Raw genomic sequence first — 23,490 nt, 5'->3', positions numbered from 1 at the left:
TCACTGAAAGGTAAATGGATACTCAACGAGATTGTGACTTGCCTGGCCTCATTTGGCTGGTAAATGACATCCGAGATTCAAGCCCAGGTTTTCAGAGTCTAATTCTGCCTCTGTCATGTGATGACTGCTATGTTTCATCTCAAACACCATAGGGTTAGACATTCCCTATGTGCTCGTAGGGAATTTCTTCAGTGGCTTGCAAAGGAAACGAGACTTCTGACTTCACTGAACTTCAGGGGAAGAGCGTGGAAACAGCAAGGGTCAGCCCTTCCTGAAAACAGCCCTTGTGATCTGGCATCCTGGGGATTTGCCCAGCTGGACTTGTGACACTTGTCCAGTAATACTGTGCCTCATGCAGCACTTACATCAATTCCCATGTGCCCACCTAAGTGCTTACCCACCAAAGGCTCGGCAGGATGGAAATGTTACCATCAGGCTCAGCAGCCTGACACTGAGTGGTACCACCTGGTCACATGCACCCCATCAAGCTGGTCAACTTCTTTCTGTTGCTGGAATTATTGAGAAATCTGTTGAAGTAAGTAAATATGCTTGAGATGGCCCCCAAGTATCTGGCAGCATCAAATGCCCAGGGAAAAGGCATTGCAGTAGTCCTTTCCATCCATAACACCACATGCTGCTTTCCAGCCAGAAAGCTTATTTCCAAGTGTTCGTTGGTCCAAAAGTCTACATTATTCTGGATTTCAACCATGTAGTTTAGTTTAAAATATGAGCAACTGCTTTCCAGTTACTTTGCTCAGCAAGTATTTTCTTTCCCTCTGGTTGGCATGTGGGGCCTGTCGTAACCATGACCATCATTCAAATGATGCATTTTCTTCTCCCAACTCCTCCCAAGCCCTGAAAAGGTTAGAAATTCCAGAGAACTATTAGTCCCAAACAGTGTCTCTTTGCCAGGCTCAATCTTCAGATCCAAGCAAAGAATGAAATTGACAAGTTCCTTCTTTCCCTGGAGACCAGGCTTATCATCCAAAAATAAATCTAGCTATCCTGGCATCTGGTCTGTCCAGTTTCAGCCATACGCCTGGTCCTGAGAGACTTCTATTTGCAAGGGGATATTTCAGTGGAAGAAATATAATACTTCATATCCCATATTGAGGCCTGAAAGCCTCAAATATTTAGTACTAGCTAGGAACGCCTGTTTCAAATATATTTGTATTTCTATACAATCCAGAGGAGGCTTGCCTTGTCTCATATTCAAAATGGAACCTTTCCATTCATTTTAACAAGCACTTTGAAGCATTTCCTTCTGTGCCCAGCACAATGCTCGTCATTATGAGAAATCTTTGGATGCACACCCTGCCCTCTGAGAGGTTAAAATCTAATTTAAGACACAGAGCTCACAGCTACCTGGAGACCATATTTAAGAGCAGTCTGCAATGTGCATTTGGGACTCAGAAAGCAGGGACCCACTTATAGACCTAATGGGCATAGAAGGTCTCATGAAGAAGGTACATCTTAAGTGGAGTTTTGGAGAAAAGTGCTTCTATAATATAAATATACCTTGATTTATGTTTGGTTCACTTGTGACAAGGTAGCAACAGAAAAAGATGAGTTGTGTCTGAGGTCCAGGACTCATTTCAAATACACTACTGAGCTAGGAAGCCTGGGTTCTGTTTCTGGATTTATGACTAACTAGCGGTAACATTAAGCATTGGGCTGACGTAGGTATTAATAGTCCCATTATGCAGATGAGATTGATCTACAGAAGTTAACCTTACTAAGGTCAGTCCCGAAATTTTAAATATAGACAACAATTCACAAGTAAATAAATACATAAATAAATAAGGTGATGAATGTGTTAGTTAACTCAATGTTGGAATCTTTTCATAATGTATACATGTCAAATCATCATGTTGTACACTTTAAATATCTCGCAGTGTTATGTTAATTACACCTCAATAAAACTGAAAAAAATACATATATCAAAAATAATTAGGGTGACTTCAACAATTTAAAAGCTTATTTCTTCTCTCTTTTGTACATGAATTCCATTCAAATTTTAGGGTAGATCCCTCTAACCCATATTCCTTCTAAACTCTCTCTAACACAGATTCCTTCTAATGTCACTCTGGCATTCTTAATAAGCAGCTTCTACCTCGTGTTCCAAGATGGCTGCTCATGCTCTAGCCATTATATCTGTTTCCCAGTCAACAGGGGCTTGGGGGGGGAGTAAAAAAAGAAGAACATGCCTCTTTCTTTAAGGACATTTCCCAGAAGTCACATTTCATTTTATCCATTGGCTAGAATGTAGTCATATGACCACATCTAGTATAAAGAAGCTAAAAAACAGGTAGTTGTAGCTCAAGGTGGCAAAAGGTGTCCAACTGAAAAATCAGGGTTTATGTTATAAGGAAGCATATAATACTCGGGGACAACTAGCAGTAGGGGCTATCATCATTATGATACCGCAAGTTGACAAACGAAAGAACCATGGATAATGCAGTGGAGTCCAGAGTGTTCAATTGTGGCTTCCCTCTAGCTCTGCATGTCCAGCTCCCTCAGACTCAAAAGTATCAATGGCCATAGCTTTAAATACACTGAATAACCTGAGTGTGAATGTCAAAAATAAAATCAAGATAAAGGTCTATATTAATCCAGGCTGTGAGGATGTCTTCTATGGTCCCCTCAACTCCCCAGTGCAGCTCATCAGAATGAGATTGTTAACAAACATGACGGTTAGCAATGACCACAAGCACATGCTTACCAGTTACATTGCAGACCTTTTCCAAGTGTTGTTTACAGGAAAAGGAAGCACCAAGTTTCAAGTTTTGAAACTGTTTTTGAATTTGTCTGAAAATCCAGCCATAATAGAAGGACTACTTGGTGACCGAGTGGATTCATCATTCCTGGCCCTTTTTGATGGCCATGTGGCAAAAGAGATTCTGCTTCGAGTTCTTATTTCTCTATTTCAAAATATAAATAACTGCCTCAAAAACGAAGGTCATTTAGCTACTCAGCCTACTTTCACTAAAGGTTCACTGTTTTTCCTGTTAGAGGGGAAAGACTGTGCCCAGAAAATGAGAGCTTCAGTTAATCACTATGATGTGGAAGTGAGGGAAAAGGTAACAATAATACCCAAATTCTAACTGGTTGGTCATATTTTTCCAAAAAGTAATGCAGTCTGGAAGTAATGCACAGAAACTTATTTTTCATCTTCCTTACAAAGGGATTCTTTCAGCTGCAGGATTTAAACAGTAAATATCATGTTTCATCATTTACACAGCTATAACTTGCCATGGTCTTCTGGTTTATTTTGGACCATTTTATTGATACCAAATGAATATAACAGCTTGTTCTGAAATATTTATTTCTTTTTACTATTTGCTGAGATACTTCGATTAGTTCTCTATATGAAGTGACAGTGACTTTATTATACATAAGCTACCTTTCTAGTGTTTGCTGTGATTTGAGAGCAATCGTTAATTAGTTGTTTCAGAACTGCCATAGGAATAACTCCTAGCAATGAGATCCTGTGCTCTCAGGTCCATCCACCTGCCAGCCTAGACATACTACTTTCAAAATCTATTCTAATCATTGGAATCTAGTGTAGTCAATGAAAATTGTAAACTTTTAGGACAGACATTTCCTAGTACTCACACACTCCCATTCAATGTGCCAGTATGTAAAGATGCTGGGTATAAAATACAGAGATCTATCAAAATGTCCATCTATAGGCAATTGGTTAAATCAATTATCTAGTCTTAAAAAAATGAAGCAGTTCTGAATGTGCTAATGTGGAAAGACAACCAAGAAATATGGATGTATTTTTTAAATGAAAAATATTTATGCTTTTTTATGTAGTTTTTAAATGAAAACTATTTATAAACAGAACACTTTTAAAATGATACCCATACTTCTGGGAGTGGGACTGGGTAGTGAGGAAATGATTTTCCTATGTATACCTTCTTCTATTGTTTCAAGTTTTTACTATGGCATAAATTTTATAATAATATATATAATAATATATATATATATATATATATAAATGGCTTTAGGGCCCAACACTCACTTTTCTTTTTTTGAGATATAATTGACATATAAGATTGTGTTAGCCCAAGGTGTACACATAATGCTTTAATATATGTATATATTGAGAAATAATCACCACAATAAGTCTAGTTAACATCTGTCACTTCACATAGTTATATATTTTTCCCTTATGATGAGAACTTTTAAGATTTACTCTCTTAGCACCTTCAAATATGCAATGCAGTACGAGTATTATTAACTATAGTCACCATACAGTACATTAGGATTTATTCATTTTATAACTGGAAGTTTGTACCTTTTGACCATCTTCACCCATTTCACCCACCCCCACCCCCCACCTCTGGCAACCACCAATCTGTTCTCTGTATCTATGAGCTCTGTTTTTTTTTGTTGTTGTTTTTTTTGTTTTGTTTTTAGATTCTACATATCAGTGAGATCATACTATATTTGTCTTTCTCTGTCTGATTTTTTTCACTTAACATAATGCACTCAAGGTCCATCCATGTTGTTGCAAATGGCAAGATTTCCTTATTTTTTTTTTTTAAGATTTTATTAGGGGAATGGGAACAGGACTGTATTGGGGAACAGTGTGTACTTCCAGGACTTTTTTCCAAGTCAAGTTGTTGTCCCTTCAATCTTATTTGTGGAGGGTGCCATTCAGCTTCAAGTTGTTGTCCTTTCCGTCTTAGTTGTGGAGGGCGCAGCTCAGCTCCACGTCCAGTTGCCATTGCTAGTTGCAGGGGGCACAGCCCACCATCCCCTGCAGGAGTCGAACCGGCAACCTTGTGGTTGAGAGGATGCGCTCCAACCAACTGAGCCATCCGGGAGGCAGCTCAGCTCAAGGTGCCCTGTTCAATCTTAGTTGCAGGGGGCGCAGCCCACCATCCCTTGCGGGACTCGAGGAATTGAACTGGCAACCTTGTGGTTAACAGCCCAGTGGCCCATGTGGGAATCGAACCGGCAGCCTTCAGAGTTAGGAGCATGGTGCTCTAACCGCCTGAGCCACCGGGCCAGCCCTCCTTATTCTTTATGGCTAAATAATATTTTGTTGTACATGTACCACATTTTCTTTATCCATTCATCTATCAATGGACACTTAGGTAATTTCCATATCTCTGCTACTGTAAATAATGCTGCAATAAACATGGGTGCAGATAGCTTTTCAAGTTAGTGTTTTCATTTTCTTCAGATAAATAACCAGAAGCGGAATTACTGGATCACATGGTAGTTCTATTTTTACCCAGACTCTTGATGCCACAAAATTTTATTTCTGGTATTTCCCTCTCTTAGGCACCTTCAAGTGGGAGGAATATACTGTGGTGAAATGCAAGCCATTTGGTGCCAGGGGATGAGAAAGGAACCCCCTAAAGAGACCAGCGGTCAATTATGATCACCAGAAATAGTGCACACCTTTGTGAAAATATTCTCGGCAATCTTCTATATTCACCTGTTTCTCTTTCCCTCTCTCTTCCACCTACAGGGGAATCTCTTTTCACATGGTTACTTTTCTGTGACCCGTTCTTAAAATTAATAAAAATAATAGTAATAGTAACTAGGAGAGCTTAGCAAATGCCAAGCACACAGACGCGGCATTTACTCTACGAAGTAGGTGCCATTATTTTCCTTTTTTTACTAAGGAAGAAACTGAGACTTTGGAAGGTTACATAACTCACATACCAGTAACAAGTAGCAGACTCAGAACTTGAACCCAGTTTACACTACTGACAGCTGAACTTCTTGCTAAACACTTTCATTACATGATCGCATATCCTCAGGCCCAGCCTATAAGGTCAGTATTATTAGTCCTATTATGAAGATAAAAAACTGAGGCTTAACCATAAAGGTTAACCTTATCAAGGGTTGTCTTGATATTTTGCATGCACATCAAAAGTTTTGGCATCCTCTTAAATCTATTAGTTTTAAGAGTCAGAAGCACATGCTATATTTGCATGTGCAATTTTGTGTATTACTGAAAGTTAACTCCTATTTCCAGGTGTATGAATTTTCCCCACTCACCTCCTTTATCCTTCATTTGCCTGCTTTATTGGTCTCTATTATTTACGCTAGAGCCCTTTGGTCAAGGAGCCTTTCCCATGTCTTCAGACCCATAACTACCATGCTAGAGTGCTCCAGAGAAAGCTTTGTTACAAGGAGCTTGTGCAGATTAGGGTTTAAGGTTTCATTGCAAATCATCAGCATTTAGTCCTAACTGATTGGGATTAGGGCCCCAATCAAATTTTATTGCATCTCTCCTGTGTGCCTAGCACTGCACTAGGCACTGGGTATACAATAGGAACAAAGGGACAAGGTGACTAACCTCAAAGAGTTTACAGATTAGTGGGAAGACAGACATTAAGCAACTAATTATCAACAATTAATTCACTAATTACAAATGTTCACAGTACGGCAAAGATGCATAGGATGTTTGGGGAGTTATTAAAAAGGACGCCTAACTCAGTCTGGAGGCTGAACTTCCCTGAGGATGTGATGTTTAAGCTGGACAAAGGGCCGGGGGAAGAATTCTGGGCATGACAAACAGCATGTTCAAAGGCACTGAGGCAGGAGAGAACATGGAACTAAATTTGCAACTAACTGAATCACTCTTATCCCTTTAACTCTCAGTAGCCCAGGAAAAATAGTTATCACCATTAACCATCTGGGTCTGATGGACTCCTTTTATGTTTTTATATTTTTAATTCATCATCATCTAAAGAGTCATAGGTTAAAATTTCTCTTAATAATCAGTTTCACCACCATCATTTGCTTATAATCTACAGTGCTACTGCCTCTTTGTATTCATCTTCTGATTTATACAATAATTGTGAAACCTCTTCCTCTACATCTCTTTGCCATTATAAGTAAAAAATTAAACTTCAGAATTTTCAGTTGTATCCAATGAAACTAAAAGCAGACCACGAAGGTGGTGGCTCCGGTCTTCTTCTATATCTTCTTGGAAAATGACATAATACTTTAGGCAATGAATCAAGAAAATTGGAGGATGACAAAATACTGATGACTTATTATACTATTGCATTATCCTTCTGGATACGTCCATCATTCTTCAGTTTTCTTACTATGTAAGTCTTTTTCAGCATAGTGGAAATAATTGATGACTAATGATAAAATAATTCCTAGGATGACAAAATAACTGTTTCAAGACATAAAAAAATAATAATAATAAGATCTCACAATATATCTTACCTTTGTAAAAGGGTACCCATATCATAATTGAAAGATAGAATGAGTTATATTCTATCTTTAAAAAATAAGTAAATTTTACCTCTGTGCTTTGGAAGATATCTTAAAAAGAATAAAAGTTAAGAAATAGTGACGCTTTATGAAAGTTACAAGTGCTTTAAAAAATAACTAAAATTGGGTCCCGTGGACCTGGATGGTATTAGTACAACTGATCTAGTGGATTGGGGAGAAGTGGCACCACTAACATGCCGTGAAGCTGACACTATTCATGTCCCACACACATCCCTTCAGCCCACAAGTTTCCTTGCAGCTTCCCAAACTCACAAGGCCTCATCTTTGTCCCCAAGGGCTTCCTCTGGCTATCGTTGCCCACTCATCCTATGCAGAGGGCTGGAAGAACCTGGAAAGTACTTAATACCCCCAGGAAATACCCTCCACCAATGAGGAACCAGAATTGGTGGTAAATTCCCCAACCTCCTCGTCCCCAAGCAAGACAATTCGCAGGTGTGTTTCATGGTCTGTTGGTGAGTCCCCAGAGGATTAGCCCCTAGTTGTCCACAGCAGTAACCCTCTCACTGAGGAATGTTAGTGGCCTTTTCTCCCTTCCCTGTTGCACTTCCCCACTCCCTCACTGTTCTCCCTTGGATCACCTCCAAATAAACTGCTTGCACCAAAATTCTTTTAGAGTCTGCCATTGAAAAAGAGAATCCTACACTGGGAGAACCTAAACCAAGACACAAGGTGAAACCACATCACAATAAAGCAGCTGTAGCTCCAAATATCAGCAGTAGGCCTATTCTTGCTCTACCTAGAGGCCTCGCGGTGAATACCATCCACCCAGAAGGAGAAAAGTGGACTGACGTAAGTAAACCAAGCAGCAAGGAGACTCGTTAATGGTGAGGGACTGTGGTATAGGAGAAATAATGTTTACAGAGGTCATCACGACAAGGAGATGTACAAAAACCATCAGAAACGCTTTCTCCATTTGATAAAAAGTTGGAACGGGTTCCCTGAGGGTGGGAGATGGGTAGTCTGATCTCATTTAGAAACAGCCTGGGGCAGTGGAATAGCCCTGGGCATGGAGATGGAGGACTTGGATTCCCATCCAGACCTCTTGGCCTTCAATTGCCACCTCTACCAAATAGGATAACCGTGTTTCCCCGAAAATAAGACCTAACCAGAAAATAAGCCCTAGCATGATTGCTCAGGATGACATTCCCTGAACATAAGCCCTAATGCATCTTTTGGAGCAAAAATTAATATAAGACCCAGTCTTATTTTCGGGGAAACACGGTAATAAACTCTTCACAAAGTTACTGGGAGTGATAAATGAATCATGAGTTACAGTAGAAAGTTCTGTGTTTTTTATCTTCTTTAATAAGATAATTTGCCGGCTACCCTGGGGGGTATGTAGGCTGGGGCAGAAACACCTCAAAGCAGATGGGCCTTATTTTAGAAGTCACTTGAGTCCCCTTTAGTCATGTAAATGAAGGCTCCATAGGCATCCATGTCCTGGGAAAAGTGTATTACCAGCCATTTTTTGTGCTGCAAGCAGCTTTGTGCCTTTAGAGAAATTTGGTCCCTGGGAAGAGAGAGGGACCCTACCGCAGTGGCAGATCTGGGTCTTTCTGGTTCAAAACCCTCCTGAAACTGCACACTGGGAGTGGCTGTGTGAGTGAACTAAGACTGGTGGAAAGCTGGACACTGGGGCTCAGATCTAAGGGCGACGCCCCCTCGATTGTGTGTGGCTGGGGGTGAGGAGAAGGCACCATTCCTTGAGACATTTCACTGCCTACAACAGCAGCAGATCAGAAGATTACACCGCTCCTCCCCTCCCCCCACTAAATCTCTGCCTTCCAGTTTAGAGGATTCCTTCACCAGCTCAACTAGTACACCCCCTCCCTCTGGCCGCCAAGAAAGAGACACTTCACTGTGTTGTCCATGTGCCACCTCACTGCAGGCCATGGACAACAGCACCTGACCTCCTAACCTCCCAGGGCAGCATTCTGGGGATTTGACCCATAGGGATACCTAGAGCTTACCCTCTTCATGAGGTTGGTCCTGGCTACCCTGGCAGCTTGGTCACTCACTGTCATCCATGGAGAGGCATGTGAGGCAGGTGGGACTCCTCCACCAAGTGAGGGTTACAAGCACCAAGGGATGACTGATGCAGAGTGAGGAAGGGGCAGAGAGCCCTGCCCTGGAGTTTTGCATCTATTCCAGCAGGTGAGGGCTTGTGTGGCACAACCTCAGCATACTATCCATATTCAAAACTACTAACACACCCAGAGACCGAGCAAACCCTCTTCCACCCACACATGCCCTGCCAGTGTTTAGAATGTTAGCTCTCTCCCTGTATCAGTTTCCTATGCTGCTGTAACAAATTACCACAAAAGTGGCTTAAAACAACCCAAAGTTACTATCATACAGTTACAGAGGTCAGAAGTCCAAAAGAAGCCTCTGGGCTAAAATCAAAGAGTCAGAAGGGCTGCATTCCTTCTGGAGGCTCTGGAGAAATCTGTTTTCTTGCCTTTTCTCTGGACGCCACCTGCATTCCTTGGCTTGCTGCCCCATCCTCCATCTTGAAAGCCAGCAGCATAATATCTTCCAATCTCTCTCTGACTCTGACCCTCCTCCCTCCCTCTTATAAGGCCCCTTGTGATTACATCAAGCTCACCCAGATAATCCAAAATGGTCTATCTCAAAATACTGGATTTAATCACATTTGCAAAGTTCCTTTTGCCATATAAAGCAACAGATTCACAGGTTTCGAGGAGTAAGATGTGGACATGTTTAGGGGGAGGGAACTATTAAGCCTACTACATTCCCCCACCCCACCCCCGACCCATTTCCCCTTCTGATTCTCTCCGACCTTTTCTTTAATGGAAGGGTCACTAACTCCAGGGCTTCTAGTGATCTCCTCCTACATTCCGTCCCATCATTGGGGGTTCGTCACTGTCATGGTCTCAGTGCCAACTTGTGCTTTGGTGATTCTCAAAGTAATGCCTTCAGCCCATGTGCCTCATCATAAACAGAGTGCATGATCTCTTTGCCACCCCCAAAATCTCACCTCACCCCCGTGTCCCAACCACGACTCATAGCGCCTCCAGACACCTGGTCCTCTGGCCTCAAAACCGCTCCCACCCCACTTATTCCAAACTCTCCCATGTTCCCTCAGCTTTGCAGTCACCAGATTTGTGGTCCTCCACTCTGCCATGTGGCTTTCCAAGCTTCCAGTGTATTTCCTGAAAACAAGCCATCATGTCTCCATTGCACCATTCTCCTGTTCAAGGATTCTAGTTATCTGTATTTTTGTGATAAGGGGAAAGTAGTATTTAGAATATAAAAAGGAAAGATCAAATCCAATCTTCTCTGCCTTCTCCACACACCAGTCCATAAACGTCCATACCCCTCACTCCCATGGTTCCTCGTCAGGAGGCCCCATTCCCACTGAGATGCCTACTCATCAGACATTTAGTGAGCACCCAACCTCATATGACCCAAGAATTCCACTCTGAGTATAGACCCAAAAGAATTGAAAGCAGGGACTTCCGAACACATATATGCACTCCCATAGCAGCCTTATTCATAATAGCCAAAAGGTGGAAGCAACCCGAAGGTCCATCGACAGATGAGTGGATAAATAAAATGTGGTCTATATATACAATGGGATATTATTCTGTCGTTAAAAGGCAGGAGATTATGACACAAGTTAGTTACAGTATAGATAAACCTTGAGGACATTATGCTAAGTGAAATAAGACAGACACAAAAGGACAAATATTGTGTAATTCCACTTATATGAGGTACCTAGAGTAGTCAAATTCACAGATACAGAAAATAAAATGGTGGTTGTCAGGGGCTGGAGGGAGGAGAAAATGGGGAGTTATTGTTTAATGGGTCTAAAGTTTCAGTTTGAGAAGATGAAAAAGTTTTAGAGATAAATGACGGTGATGATAAATATACTTAATGCCACTGAACCTAAAATGGTAATTTTTATGTACAATAGAATGTTATTTAGCCATGAAAAAGAATGAAATCATGCCACTTGCGATAACATGGATGGACCTTGAGGGCATTATGCTAAATGAAACAAGTTATACAGCGAATGATAAATACCATATGATCTCACTTACATGCGAAATCCAAAAATGAAAATAAAAAACAAGCTCATAGATACAGAGAACAGATTGCTGGTTGCCAGAGGCAGGATATGGGGTGTGGTTCAAACAGGTGAAAGGAGTCAAAAGAATGGTGACTCTAGTTAATAATACTGTATTGCATATTTGACAGTTTCTAGAAGAGATTCTAAAAGTTCTCATCACGAAAAATAAAGAAGGAAATTCTGTAGCTATGTGTGGTAATAAATTTTAACTAGACTTGTTCCAGGGATCATTTTGCAATATATACAAATATCGAATCATTGTGTTGTATACCTGAAGCTAATATACTGTTGTATGTCAATTATAACTCAGTTTTTTAAACAGGTAAATTTTACGTTATGTACATTTTACCACATTAAAACAAAAAGTGCCTTCCCTATAGTTTTATTGGGAGGGCTAAATGGATTAACACTGGTAAGCAGATGACAATGCCTGGCCCGTAGCAGGGGGTGACTAAATTGTCGGTATCACCCTCATTAGCTTTAGTCCTCAGAACCAGTGGCTGATGGGTGACCAACCCAGGGCCTGCGAGTAGGACTGAACAAGGAAGAGTAGACAGGTTACAGATACCCCAGACTGAGACCTGAGAGGTTTATATTGAGACAGAATGGTAGAAAGACAGCAGGGCCCCAGGGAGACCCAAGTCCCAAAAGCACCCCAGGATGAAAAGAGGAGGCCCTAGAATGACCAGGAGAGGAAAAGACCTGCGGGGCCTCATGTGAAAGTCGGCCAGAGTACAGTTGCCAGAAAAATACAGGATGCTCTGTTAAATTTGAACATCAGATAAACAACAAATAATTTTTTTGTAATAAGTATGTTCCAAATACTGCATAACCTGTTTTATCATATGGGGCATAAGGATTTATTTGTTGTTTATCTAATATTCAAATTCAGTTGGGCATCCTGTATTTTTATTTGCTAAATCTAGCCCAAAGGCACGGCTCATCTTGCAATACTTTATACTAAGTCATTTAAGAGTATTATAGATCCTAGAATATCCTGGTATCTAAAAATCTGGACGGGGCAATGGCAGGGGAGCACAGGATGGGATAGGATTCTTTGCTTTACAAATTTATTCTTTCACGGTTGAGGTCCTAGAAATAGCAAGCTTCCTTAACCATCTTAATATAGAAATTAATTTTTAAAACTTAAATTTTGAAAGAGTCCACCTGTTAAAACTTAAGTCCGTGCAAGCCACAGCCCCAAATCTGTGGTTCGCCTGGCTTCCAAGAATAGGGGAGGTGGGTAACTCATACCAAGGTCTACAGAAGACAGAGTGGGCTGGTTGATAAAGGCCAAACCGCCACCCTGTGCCCCGAGGGTCTGGTCTCCTTCCCCCAGACCCTGGCTTTGGAACAGCCCCAACACCTTCAGCCCAGGCTGCCCTGGCCATTTGCATAAAGGACAGTGAATTCCTCTGAAAGCAGAGACCTAAAAACAGGGCTTTGTCTATGTAAAACCAAACGCAATTCTCTGGCCTCAGCCCTAAACTGATTAAAAGCTGGAATCATTTGTTTTGTTTTGAGAAGTGCCAGGGTTTTATGCTCGAGGTCCCCCTTCCCTCCTCACTATTCCCAGCTGCTGAGGCACACCAGTGTGAAAGACCACACACCAGCAGGCCCAGGGTGCAGAGGCCTGGCAGAGATTAAACCCCGGCCTGGGGAGGCCCCCCCTTCTCTGTGCAGAAGGGGAACTGAGCATGGAGAGGGGAGTTCAAGGACAGAGCCCTCCCTGCCGACCTGGATCCCTATTCAGCCCAGCCAAGCCTCTGGTCCACCCCCAATCAGACCAGAGAGGGGTCTAAGGTAGGTGCACAGGAAAAGACTAGCACGCTGTATTGAACAGGCCTTTCTTTCAACTTTTCTTTAACTTAACCAAATTTATTCACCACATAACAAACTTAATTTGGGGGAAAATCTGGGGCAGAAGGGGAACCAAAAGGAGGCATCGTTTGGGTTTTCATTCCAGCTCCACCAGCTAACTGGGCAACCAGGGGCCATTTTGTCTCAGCTTGGCTGTCAGCCTCCCTTTCCAACCAGACTGAACCAAGACTGAAAATCAGGTAGATGTGTGATCAGATCATTTCCCTGCTCCCACTTAGGATAATCTGAAGGCGTGTGCTTGTTTGCTCACTTTGTTTATTGTCAGACTCACCCAACAAAACATCAGAAGCTCAGTGCTGGAAACCTGGTAGCTAGCAGGTGCCAGCCATCAAATCAGGGCTCCAGAAGGGTTTTTAGCGGAATGAATCAAGTATGAAAGGTGTACTGATGAAGGAAGAAAGCTGGGCGTGCGAGCTGCCCTTCCCTCCTGAGCAAACCTCTTCTCTTCCCTGTGATCTGTTTTCTGGGGATCAGAGGGGACCTTTCTGAGAACCCAGGGTTCCTTTGGCTATTTTTCTCACACCAAGTTCTGAAGCAAACGGAGGTTAAATGTATGGTATTGAGCATTGAGATTTTACTCTTTTTCCTTCGCCTTTGGAACCCAGTGTCTTCATCAGCAATGCCAAGGGGCTCATGAGGGACATGGCAAGAATGTCCTTTCTGAGGCCACAGCAGGGGACTTTCAATGAACACCTTTCTGATCATACCTGCCAAGTTTCCTACCAACAGAATGGGGTTGTCTGGGGTTAAAGAAAATAAAGATGAGGCAGAAGGTACTTGAGAGAGGAGGCCAGAGTGCCTGGTGGGCCCCAGAATAGAAACAGTCTTGGGCTCCCTGTCACACAGCCATGTGCGTCCTGGAGAGGGCTGGGAGGACATCCCATCCCCACATCAGACTTTTGTTGCATGTTCACTCCCTTCCTCCCCCTCTCCCAACTCCCCACCCTAATGTCATAATGAAAAATTCATGTTAAAAGTTTCCCATATGATCTGATTTTCAACACTTTAATTGGATTAATAGAAGCAGGGAGTATAGAGAGCCCATAGCCTTTCCTCCCCAGGGGCCACCACCACCACCTCCATTTCCCCCTCCTCCTTGCTCCTCCATGCTTATCTGTCTCTTCCTAGACTCATTGCTTTGGCCCCCTTCTTTCTCTCTCCGCACTATTCTCCCATCCATAGCTGCCTTTCTCACCCTCCTGCCAGCTCACTCCCAGCGGCCTCTTCCTTGCTTTCTGTGCCCAGCATTTTTTGAACTCCAGGTAAATTTTCTTTTTCTTCCCCTGTGAGGGGAGAGCAGTTTGATCACTTAAAACCCTGATGAATGGAATATTTCTAAATACCTGGCAAATGGAATGTGTCTACAGAAGTTTGATTTTATTAGGTTCTAGAATATGTACTATCTACTAAGACAGTTACAGGCTAATAGCACTCAAAGTCTTGAACAGATAGGAATTAAATATAATAAGTATATTGGTTATCAGCATGCAAATGTTACGGTTAAGAGCCCTCACTCTCGAGGTGACTCATATTTCTCAGACACAATCTGGGCCTTGGCACTGTCACCCTATTTTTTTATATAGCTAAACAACAGAGAGAAAAGAAAAACATGAAAACACGCTCTAAGATGTTTCATTGATGTGAGGGGCTAGATCCTTAGCAACAACAACAACAAAATCCTGTTCAGCTAAAAAGTTCTGGATAGGCGGTTACCTGAGTCCCGGTGCCTATACAGGACCCCAAGAGCAACTCAGTGAGACCTTGGTCACAAAACGGCTTTATTCCTCTGCCCTGTTACTTCATCTGTGCAACCAGGCAGTCGGGATGGGTAGGCTCCAAACTACTTTTATCATATGCCTCTATCAGTGAAAGCTTCTTGAGCATTCATCCCCACTATGTGTGTGTATATATATATATATATGCCCAGGGTGCAGAGGCCTGTACTATTAGTATTAATATATAGTACTATTTGTACCAATATTTTATGTACACAACATACAGAAAATTGTAAGGGCTAAGAGAAACATTAAATAAATTATGTTTTTGTGCTTTCCTAATCACATTGGCTTCAATTTATCACTGGCTAATATTTCAAGGCAACATATTTACTTATGACAAGACTCTTCATTGAGAGTTACTGGAAGTCCATATTTCAAATAGATGTCAAGATAATTTCCATTTGTTTTTGTCACTGATTTCTTGCCAGATCATTGTTTTACCTCATAAAGTGGCTGCAAAAAAGAACTCATAAAAAAAATTAGAGACGTGTCAGCTCATCTGCAGTCTTTGTTTCTGCTTGCAAAACAATATTACATTATTATGTAATGTGTTATTATTAATATTATCTTTAAAATTCCAGAACCTTTTTTGCAGGAACCTTTTTAGGCTGCCTGTCTACTTTGTGAGGGTAGGTGTCAGTTACACCTAAACAATATGCTGTGTAAATCATAATTAACAGGCACACACACATCCGGCATGGCCCGTGACATCTGATGTATGGACCGAGTGAGGGAATAAGAGTCACTTTGTGATTACATTCTTTAGATTCTTGTCTTTAGACAGACTACAGATAGAAGTTCTACCGTTCTCTTCCCATCATCCAAGGGACTGTGTTGGGCTGTCCCTTGGTGACCACTACGATCCCTTTATCAGGAAAGTTCTTTGACTCTCCACTGTCTCCACAGATGGGAACTTTCTCAGCTCTGCAGCCCACCTGCTGCCGCTCAGCACTCCCTCTGTGTGAGCCCAGCCAAGGTAACTGCTTGCATGGAGGCCTACGCATCACGCAGGACTGTGTGGTCTGCAGTTGGTCAGCGGCATGTAGTGCCCTTGGGCGGAGCTGGGCCCCAGACCTGAGCCTCACACAGTGGGCCAGAGTATGGCTGCCCACAAGACTGCTCCCCTTCCACCTGCACAACCACTCCCCATGCCCAATAGTCCCTCCCTTCACCAAAGCATGGGAGCCCTTCCTCTCTCCTCTTTCCCTACCCAGGATCCCAGGTTTTGCTTAGCCAACCCCTCTTATCCTGCTGGGAGAAATGAGGAGAGTTCCCAACCTCCTAGGGAAACTGAAAAATAAGACTCAGATGTGTCCCTCCTGACTCAACTGTTTGGCCTCTTTGAAGGGATAGCGTTTACTCTGGCATTGGACAGAAACCTGTTCTAATTTGAAGAAGAATCAGATTCCTTGTCAAGGTGATAATGACCCAAATACTGCTTGGGGACCTTCTACACCAGCTCTTCAAGCTCAAGGGATGAATTCAGGGAGGAATTTGTGGTCTTTCTGCATCTACCTGACTATGTGATTGGCAACCAAGTGCAAATTTTAAAAGTAAGAGAGCAGAGGAATAGAAGCAGCAAAACAGGACTTGGCTCGACCACCCTCCCCTCAAGTGTTATTAGTTGGGGGAGAGTATTTCAAAATGAAAGTCTACACTCCTTTTCATCCCTTTACTTCATGGTATTGACAGGTTTTAGATGAGCCCCACTCTCCGTTACGGGGATTCTTGGCATCAAGACAATGAAGATGACTACACCAGGAGGACAATGGTACAGTGTTTGTTTGACATATATTTTGTGCCAAGAATTATCATAAACACTTTTCAAACATTATCCCAATTTACCCCACAGTCCTTTGAGGTAGCAACTATCATTATCTTCAGATGAGGAAACTGAGGCTCAAAGGTGTTGGCTGTGTGATTATCCCAAATTCACATTGCTATTGAAGAGTAGAGCCAAGATTTGAATCCAGATCTATCTGACTCCAAAGGCTATGATCTTAACCACTGCTCTAGGAACCCCAAGTTGGAAATCAAAGAAAGAAGGGCCACCCTCTTACAATGCATTTATCCTGAAGTAACTTGACCCAACAAATATTTAAGGCCAGGTATTCTCTTCCTGTTAGTTGATCAGTGTCACCACCCCTCATCCATTTAGTCAGTAAATATTAATTGAGCAGCTACTATGTGCAAGCATTGTTGTAAGTGCTATGGATACAGCAATGAACAAAACAAACAAGTTCCTATCCTCATAAAACTCAGAATATATTATAATAAGAGAAGATAGGTAACAAACAAATCAACTAGTATGTAATGTGTCAGAGGGTGATTAAGTACAATAAGGAAAAATAAAGCAGGTAAGGGAGATAGAGAGTGATGGGGTGGTTTCTCTTTTGGATAGGGTGCTCAAGGAAGACCACCCTAACTGCATGGGTGACGTTTGAGCAGAGGCGTGAAGGTGTTAGGGACATTGCCCTGCAGAGGTCTGGGAGAATCGCGTTCCTGGCAAAGGGAACAGCAAATACAAAGAAGTAAGGATGAGAGCATGCCTGGAGGCCAGGTTTGCTCTGCTTTGTAGGATCTCAAGTCTGCTTTCCCTTTTGCTAATTTCCAGGGCAACACTATCCTTGCTGTAAGGAAATCATAGGCCTACATTCAGAAAGTTCTTCTCACTGGTTTCACAGACAGAGGAAACGGAGGTAACTTTTGTTGCATTTACTTACATGAGCTTATTTATCCTTACAATGGCTCTGAAAATTAGGTATATTGAAATTATGGTCTGCTGGCTCCAAAACCTCTACGCCCTTTCCCCCATGTGACGTGAACCACATGACTTCGGGCTGATGTAATTCCTTCTTAAGAGCTCAGAGCACCTGGAAATCAGAACTTCAGGTCTTCAACCATCCATCCGACATCAGCTGGGAGCCTCCTGGGGGCCAGGCTCACGCTGGGCGCTGTAAGGATACAGCAATGAGCAAGACAGACATGGCCCCTCCTCCCAAGGATGGCTCTTCCTCCCAAGGATGGCTCTGACCACTCAGCAGGGCCACTTCCAAGACACACATCCTCAGTGTGTCACGTGCACTCTCACCCACTCTCCAGCCCAGGAATTCCTCCCATCCTAGCTCCGAGAGGGAAAATGAATCCTGCGCCTCTGGTCCTCAGCCAACTTTGAGCGACCAGGAGGGGCTCAGTCTCTGCCACCCGCCCCACTGGCTCTCCACCCTGCTCTGTGAAGTCCTCCTAGCTAACAGAGAGCTCGTTTTCAAGCTGAACTCTCCAGTTCTTGTCCACTGACTGAGTAGAGAGGTAACTAAGATCCTGTCCCTTCTCAAGGGATGGAATCCCATAGGGTGGGCCAAGCCATTAGAAAATCCAAGACGGGTTTGGGGGTTCAAGACAGGATCTAGCCAGTTCTCATTTGATCCAAACATTAGGCCTGACAATAAGCCCACCACACCCCCAGCCTCCAAAGAAAATTAAACTCCATCAAGTGTTGCCAGGAACACATCTCTCAAGTTCTCTCACAGAGGGATTAACTTTTAAACCCAGTGGATCAACAAACAGATCCAGGGACAGCCCACAGGTGAGACATGAGTCTGACAGGGGCTGTCAAAGCTTATTCAGAAATGGGCCTATCAGCCCACCACTTCCCTCCATCCAGAAAAACTAAAGAGGGTGGTTGGAAAGAAGACTTAGAGGGATAGCAGAGGGGAAGAGTGTTAAACTGCAGCTGAAATCCACCTCCCCCAACCTCAAGGGCTTCTCCTCCAGTGTCAACAAATATGCAACCAATTAATGTAATTGTAGAGTTATTTATGGTGCCCAGCAAAGTGTAGCTGGATCCTAAAAGACAAGCGTGGAAGCAGAGAAAAAACTCTTTCTCAGTTTTTGGTGTGCAGTTTTCTTGGTTGGATTTTTTTTCCATTTCCTTTCAGATGTTTCAGTCCACTTGTGGTACCCACGTGTCTGCTGGTCACGGCCCCTTCCAGTCGTTTTGCAGGTGTTCCTGTCTTGGGGGAAGAAAAGGGGGGGAACTAGAGGGGAAAAGCTAAAGGTCTTCAGATTTCAAACTGTGACCTGACATAGAAGACTTTTTCAAGGTTCCCCACTCTGACTGCACCCCTCTCCTAATCCTCTCCATCGACCCTTTCCATGACAACCACCACCAAAAATTGCAGATAGAGACTTTTTTTCCCCATAGCTCTGTTACGTGACTGTTTGAAATGACAGCTGTGTGGCCATTCAGCGCCCCACACAAGACAGGTTTTAATTAGAGTTATTGAGGGGTTTGAATTGGCACAATTAGGACTAGCATTAATGGGGTCTCCATGTGTTCTTTTGAACAGTTTGGCCCTATTTTTTTGTCCCAGGGCAGGAGGGGGTTGCAGCTAATGAAGTTGGAGAGTGCAAATTATCTCAGCCAAAGGAGGACGAGTGTGAACCGCCCAGGGGAGGGGGCATGCAAAGAAAGCAAGCAGTCACATATGGTGGAAACACATGTTTGCACATACTTATTTTTGTGTCTTCCTTTTTTAACATGGTCCTTGTAGAAGGAAGTTGTGGCCACCAAAGGTGTAGCATTGGCTAAGAGGGGAAACAGAAAAGATGTGTATCGTATGCCACACTAAGGCAAACTAAGGAGGTGTGTGTGTGTGTGTGTGTGTGTGTGTGTGTTACACTCATACATGTTTTTACACTTGCCCCAAATACTTCTGGGCATATTAGAGGAAGGGAGAGATACAAACTTCTATTATAAGAAGTCCTAACCCTTCATTATCTGAAATATTGATTGCTCCGTACTATCCTAATTTCCCATGACCTTTCTTTCCAGATGCCTGTCCTCCTCTTTAAAGTCCTGAAGCCCTTACCCTCTATGGTCTCTTAACAGGTCTCAGTCAAAAAAACATAAATTCTATCCCCAAGTCTCTGAGCTCCCACCCCCCGCCCCGGCCCGTGAACGGTAGCCTCCAAGGGTGGGTACTGAGGATACTGGGCTAAAGCTTAGTAAGCCCTGACATCTCTGATTTCCCTATGGACCTGACCCTCTTCCCAGAGGGGCCTTTTGTTAATAGCATTTCCAGTAAAAAGTCAGTACAGCCACTTGGGTGGTAAGCAGATCAGAATTAGAAAAACAAATATGATGGAGCCCAGTTATCAATCAACTCTAAGTGAGAAAAAAGCAGTTGAACTGAAAAAGGCCTCAGTTCAATGTGGACCTAGAGCCTATGGTTGGCTTTTGAGTGACCCAAGAAGCTTTGGGGACTGGAGCATGGAACCATTCAGTAAGCTAAAGCAGCATCAGGCCACAGCAGGACAAGGAGATGGTGGAAGGGTCACACACAAGCTGCAGTTAAAATGTTGTGCGCGCTTACTTGTGAAAATCAGTTTAAAGCCCTTCCCATCATTGTGGGGCTGGTTGCCTGCCACAAGGTTTTATTTCACAACAGCCTCGGGCTCCATTTTGCATGGGTGATACCGCCTTCCTTCATGCTGCCTTCACTGGCCACGTTTCCTGATGTTTTAGCTCTTCCAGCAAGTGGCCAAGGCAACTCTTGGCAGAGTGAATGGAGGAGGGAAGTTGGCTCTCCCTCTGGGACCGTCTTGGCAGAGAGAAATGGGGAGAGTAGTTGAAGAGACGGGGGGCCACTCCAGAAAGACAGACAGATACCCAATTCAAAGTGCCCTCAGCATTCAATGTAGCTTTGGGTTCTGGTGTCCAGACAATTTGGCCTTGTCTGATTCAGCCAACTCTTCTTCTGCCACACCCTCTACAAACCACGGGGCTGACCTTTATGGAAAGAGTCCTACATTGCTGGTCAAATTGGTTTCCCCAAAAGATCAAATACTGAGCCCAGCAAAAACCAGCCTCCCAGCACACGCAGCATGCCACAGTTGCTTTAAAACAGTATTTCTCAAGGGGTGGGGAGTAGGGAGCTGTGCTACTGGTATCTAGAAGGTGATGGCCAGGGACGCTGCCATCCATCCTGCAATGCACAGGACAGCCCCACAACAAAGTTACCAAAGCCAAAATGTCAACAATGCACAGGCTGAGAGAGCCTGCTTTAACCTCAGACAGACCTAGGTTCAAACTCCAACTCTGCAATCTTAGCAAGCCAATAACCTCTCTAAGTTTTGGTTTCTACACCTGTAAAACAGGGATGTAAATACCTCACTCCTAGATAAAGCCTTGTAAGGGGGAGAGAAATACCCATTCTTTCCTTTTTTTTTTTTTTCTTTTTTGTTGTAACTTATGAAGAATGTTCAGGACTATCTTTATTACAATCACTGAAAGAAAGTGGCATTTGGTAATCACTGCTGAAGTGTTCCAGGCCTGACATTGTCTTTTACACTTGCAGCTGTCACCTGCCTTCTTCCTGAGGTGTATTTCTCCCACAGGAACTAGAAGGCTGGGCGCCCAAGCCCTCTGGGGGACACCTTCAGGACACCTAATATTCTGAGCCAAAGCAACAAAGGAAAGGATTCTGCAGGCGCGTGTCCCCCTCTTTGCCTGAGGCCACCTGCACTGTGGTCCCGGCTGCGCCCCCAGAGACCGACCTTGGCAGGGAGGGGTGGTCTCATTTCCGGTGGAAGTGGACTTGAGGAGTTCGGCCTTTTCTTTTGAACCACTTGGCAGCCAAACGTCAATTAGCTGAGCCCTGAAAAATGAGTGCACTCTTTGCGCTGGGGGCGGGCGCCCCAGCCCGGCCTGGGGTGGCTGCTCCATTTCCCCTATTGTGCCACCAACAAGAGCGTTTTATTGAAAAGAGCCGAGTGCATCTAATGCAGTTATCCGTGTCCGCCCCATCGGGCCTGGGCTGGGGGCAAGGGCGCAGCTGCCACCGCCTCACACGCTCCAACAAAGGAGCCGCTTGGAGAATGTTCTCCCCTTTGAACGGCTCATATGGTTTCCATTTTTGAAAGGTCCCCAATCTTCACTTCCACCCAGCCCCCGCCCACCTGCACCCTCCCTGCTCCCCTCCTCTGTGCTTTAGCTGTGCACACACCCCCACTGCTGCCCCATGTCTTCATGCCTCACCCTCCCACCCCCACCCCAGCTTGCGTGTTCGAGGCATGAACTTCCCCCCACTCCAGCCAGGGGCAACATTGCCCCACTGGACCCAAGTACCTGGCTTCACGGCCAGCCTCAGTTTCCCCACCTTCAAAATGCTGTTGTTCGATGCCACCTTGTGCCTTTGAACTCCAGTGGTCTGTGAGTCAACGAAGTGGTTTGTAAAATATGTGGCACACACATAATAATATTATAATTAAGAAATTTTAAATTGTAAAATTTCACAGCCTGGAGATAACCACTATCGACATTCCAGAGTATTTTCTTCTAGCCCTTTTTTATGTGTAATAAATCATATATAAAATTATCATTGTTTAACCAGGATCATGTTGTGTAAACAGTTTTATCTCCTGCTTTTATTTTATCTGGAGCGTTTTCCTCCGTTAGTAGTCCTTGAAAATATTTTTAAACAGCTGCAAGATTACGGCTTGTACCGTAATTGATTTAACTGGTTCCCCCATTGTTGGACATTTAAGTGGTTTACTGTTTGCTTGGAGTTTGTTGTTTTGTTTTGTTTTTTTCCCCACTGTTATAAATTTAAGGCGATTTTTTTTTTAATAGAATTCTCAAGTGGCTTCCCAAGTTGACAGCTGGGACTAACCCCCTGCCCCACTATAAATCAAAGGCATAAGGCAGGCACTTCCACTTCTTCCTAGGGCTAGTATGGAGGGGAAAGGTCATCACTGGCCTCCTCCTCCCCTCCCTGACACCTCCAGGCACCTGCAAATTGAAAACTCTCAGTGTGAATCATGGCCTCTGTAAATTATGGCCTTGGGGCAAGTTGTATAAACCTCAGAGTCCTCAGCTACATAATGAAGATGCAATCATTCCAACCTCAGAGGGCCGTTGTGAGAACTAAATGAAATATGATACTCAATGTGCTTAACTGACGCCTGGCACCTAGAAGTCCCTCCTTGTTAACTGAGGTGAAATCCCCAGATGACTTTCAGGCCCCCCAGGCTGGTGGGGACTGGAAGAAGAATATGAGAAGTGGTCCTCAGAGCTCTCAAACCCTGCCCACAGAGCAGAGCGTGTGACTAGGACACAGATGCCTGGCTGCCCCATTTACTGTGTGACCTTGGGCAAATTTCCTAATCCTTCTGTGCCTAAGTTTCTCCACCAATAAAATGGGGAGTTGTGAGGATTAAATGAAGCAACACGTAAAAAGTACATGAAACATTGCCTGGCACATACTAAGTGCTCAATACATTTAGCTATCGTTATTGTGTACCTACTTCCTGCCCTGCTGGTGAAGGGTAAGGTCAGTCTCCCCCAGGAATGAATTTTCTCTTCCGTCTCCTAGGGCTAGCCCCTTCCGAACTCTTACCAACACAGGCTCCTGCCTAAACTGCAGGCCCAGCCTCACCTGAAGAATCTCCAGTCCTCGT

The 23,490-nt window shown here is 43.6% G+C and overlaps 1 pseudogene; it reads left to right on the top strand.

Annotated features, from left to right (window-relative positions):
- The first annotated feature begins 2,534 nt into the window (after window positions 1-2,534).
- Window positions 2,535-3,104, top strand: LOC109448218 (armadillo repeat-containing protein 10 pseudogene; annotated as a pseudogene).
- The last annotated feature ends 20,386 nt before the right edge of the window (window positions 3,105-23,490 follow it).

Source organism: Rhinolophus sinicus, chromosome 3 (genome assembly GCF_057876585.1).
Source record: "Rhinolophus sinicus isolate RSI-liver-muscle chromosome 3, RSI-T2T, whole genome shotgun sequence".
NCBI lineage: Eukaryota > Metazoa > Chordata > Mammalia > Chiroptera > Rhinolophidae > Rhinolophus > Rhinolophus sinicus.
Note: the sequence above shows the minus strand (reverse complement) of the source record. Positions and strands in the feature narration are given on the sequence as shown.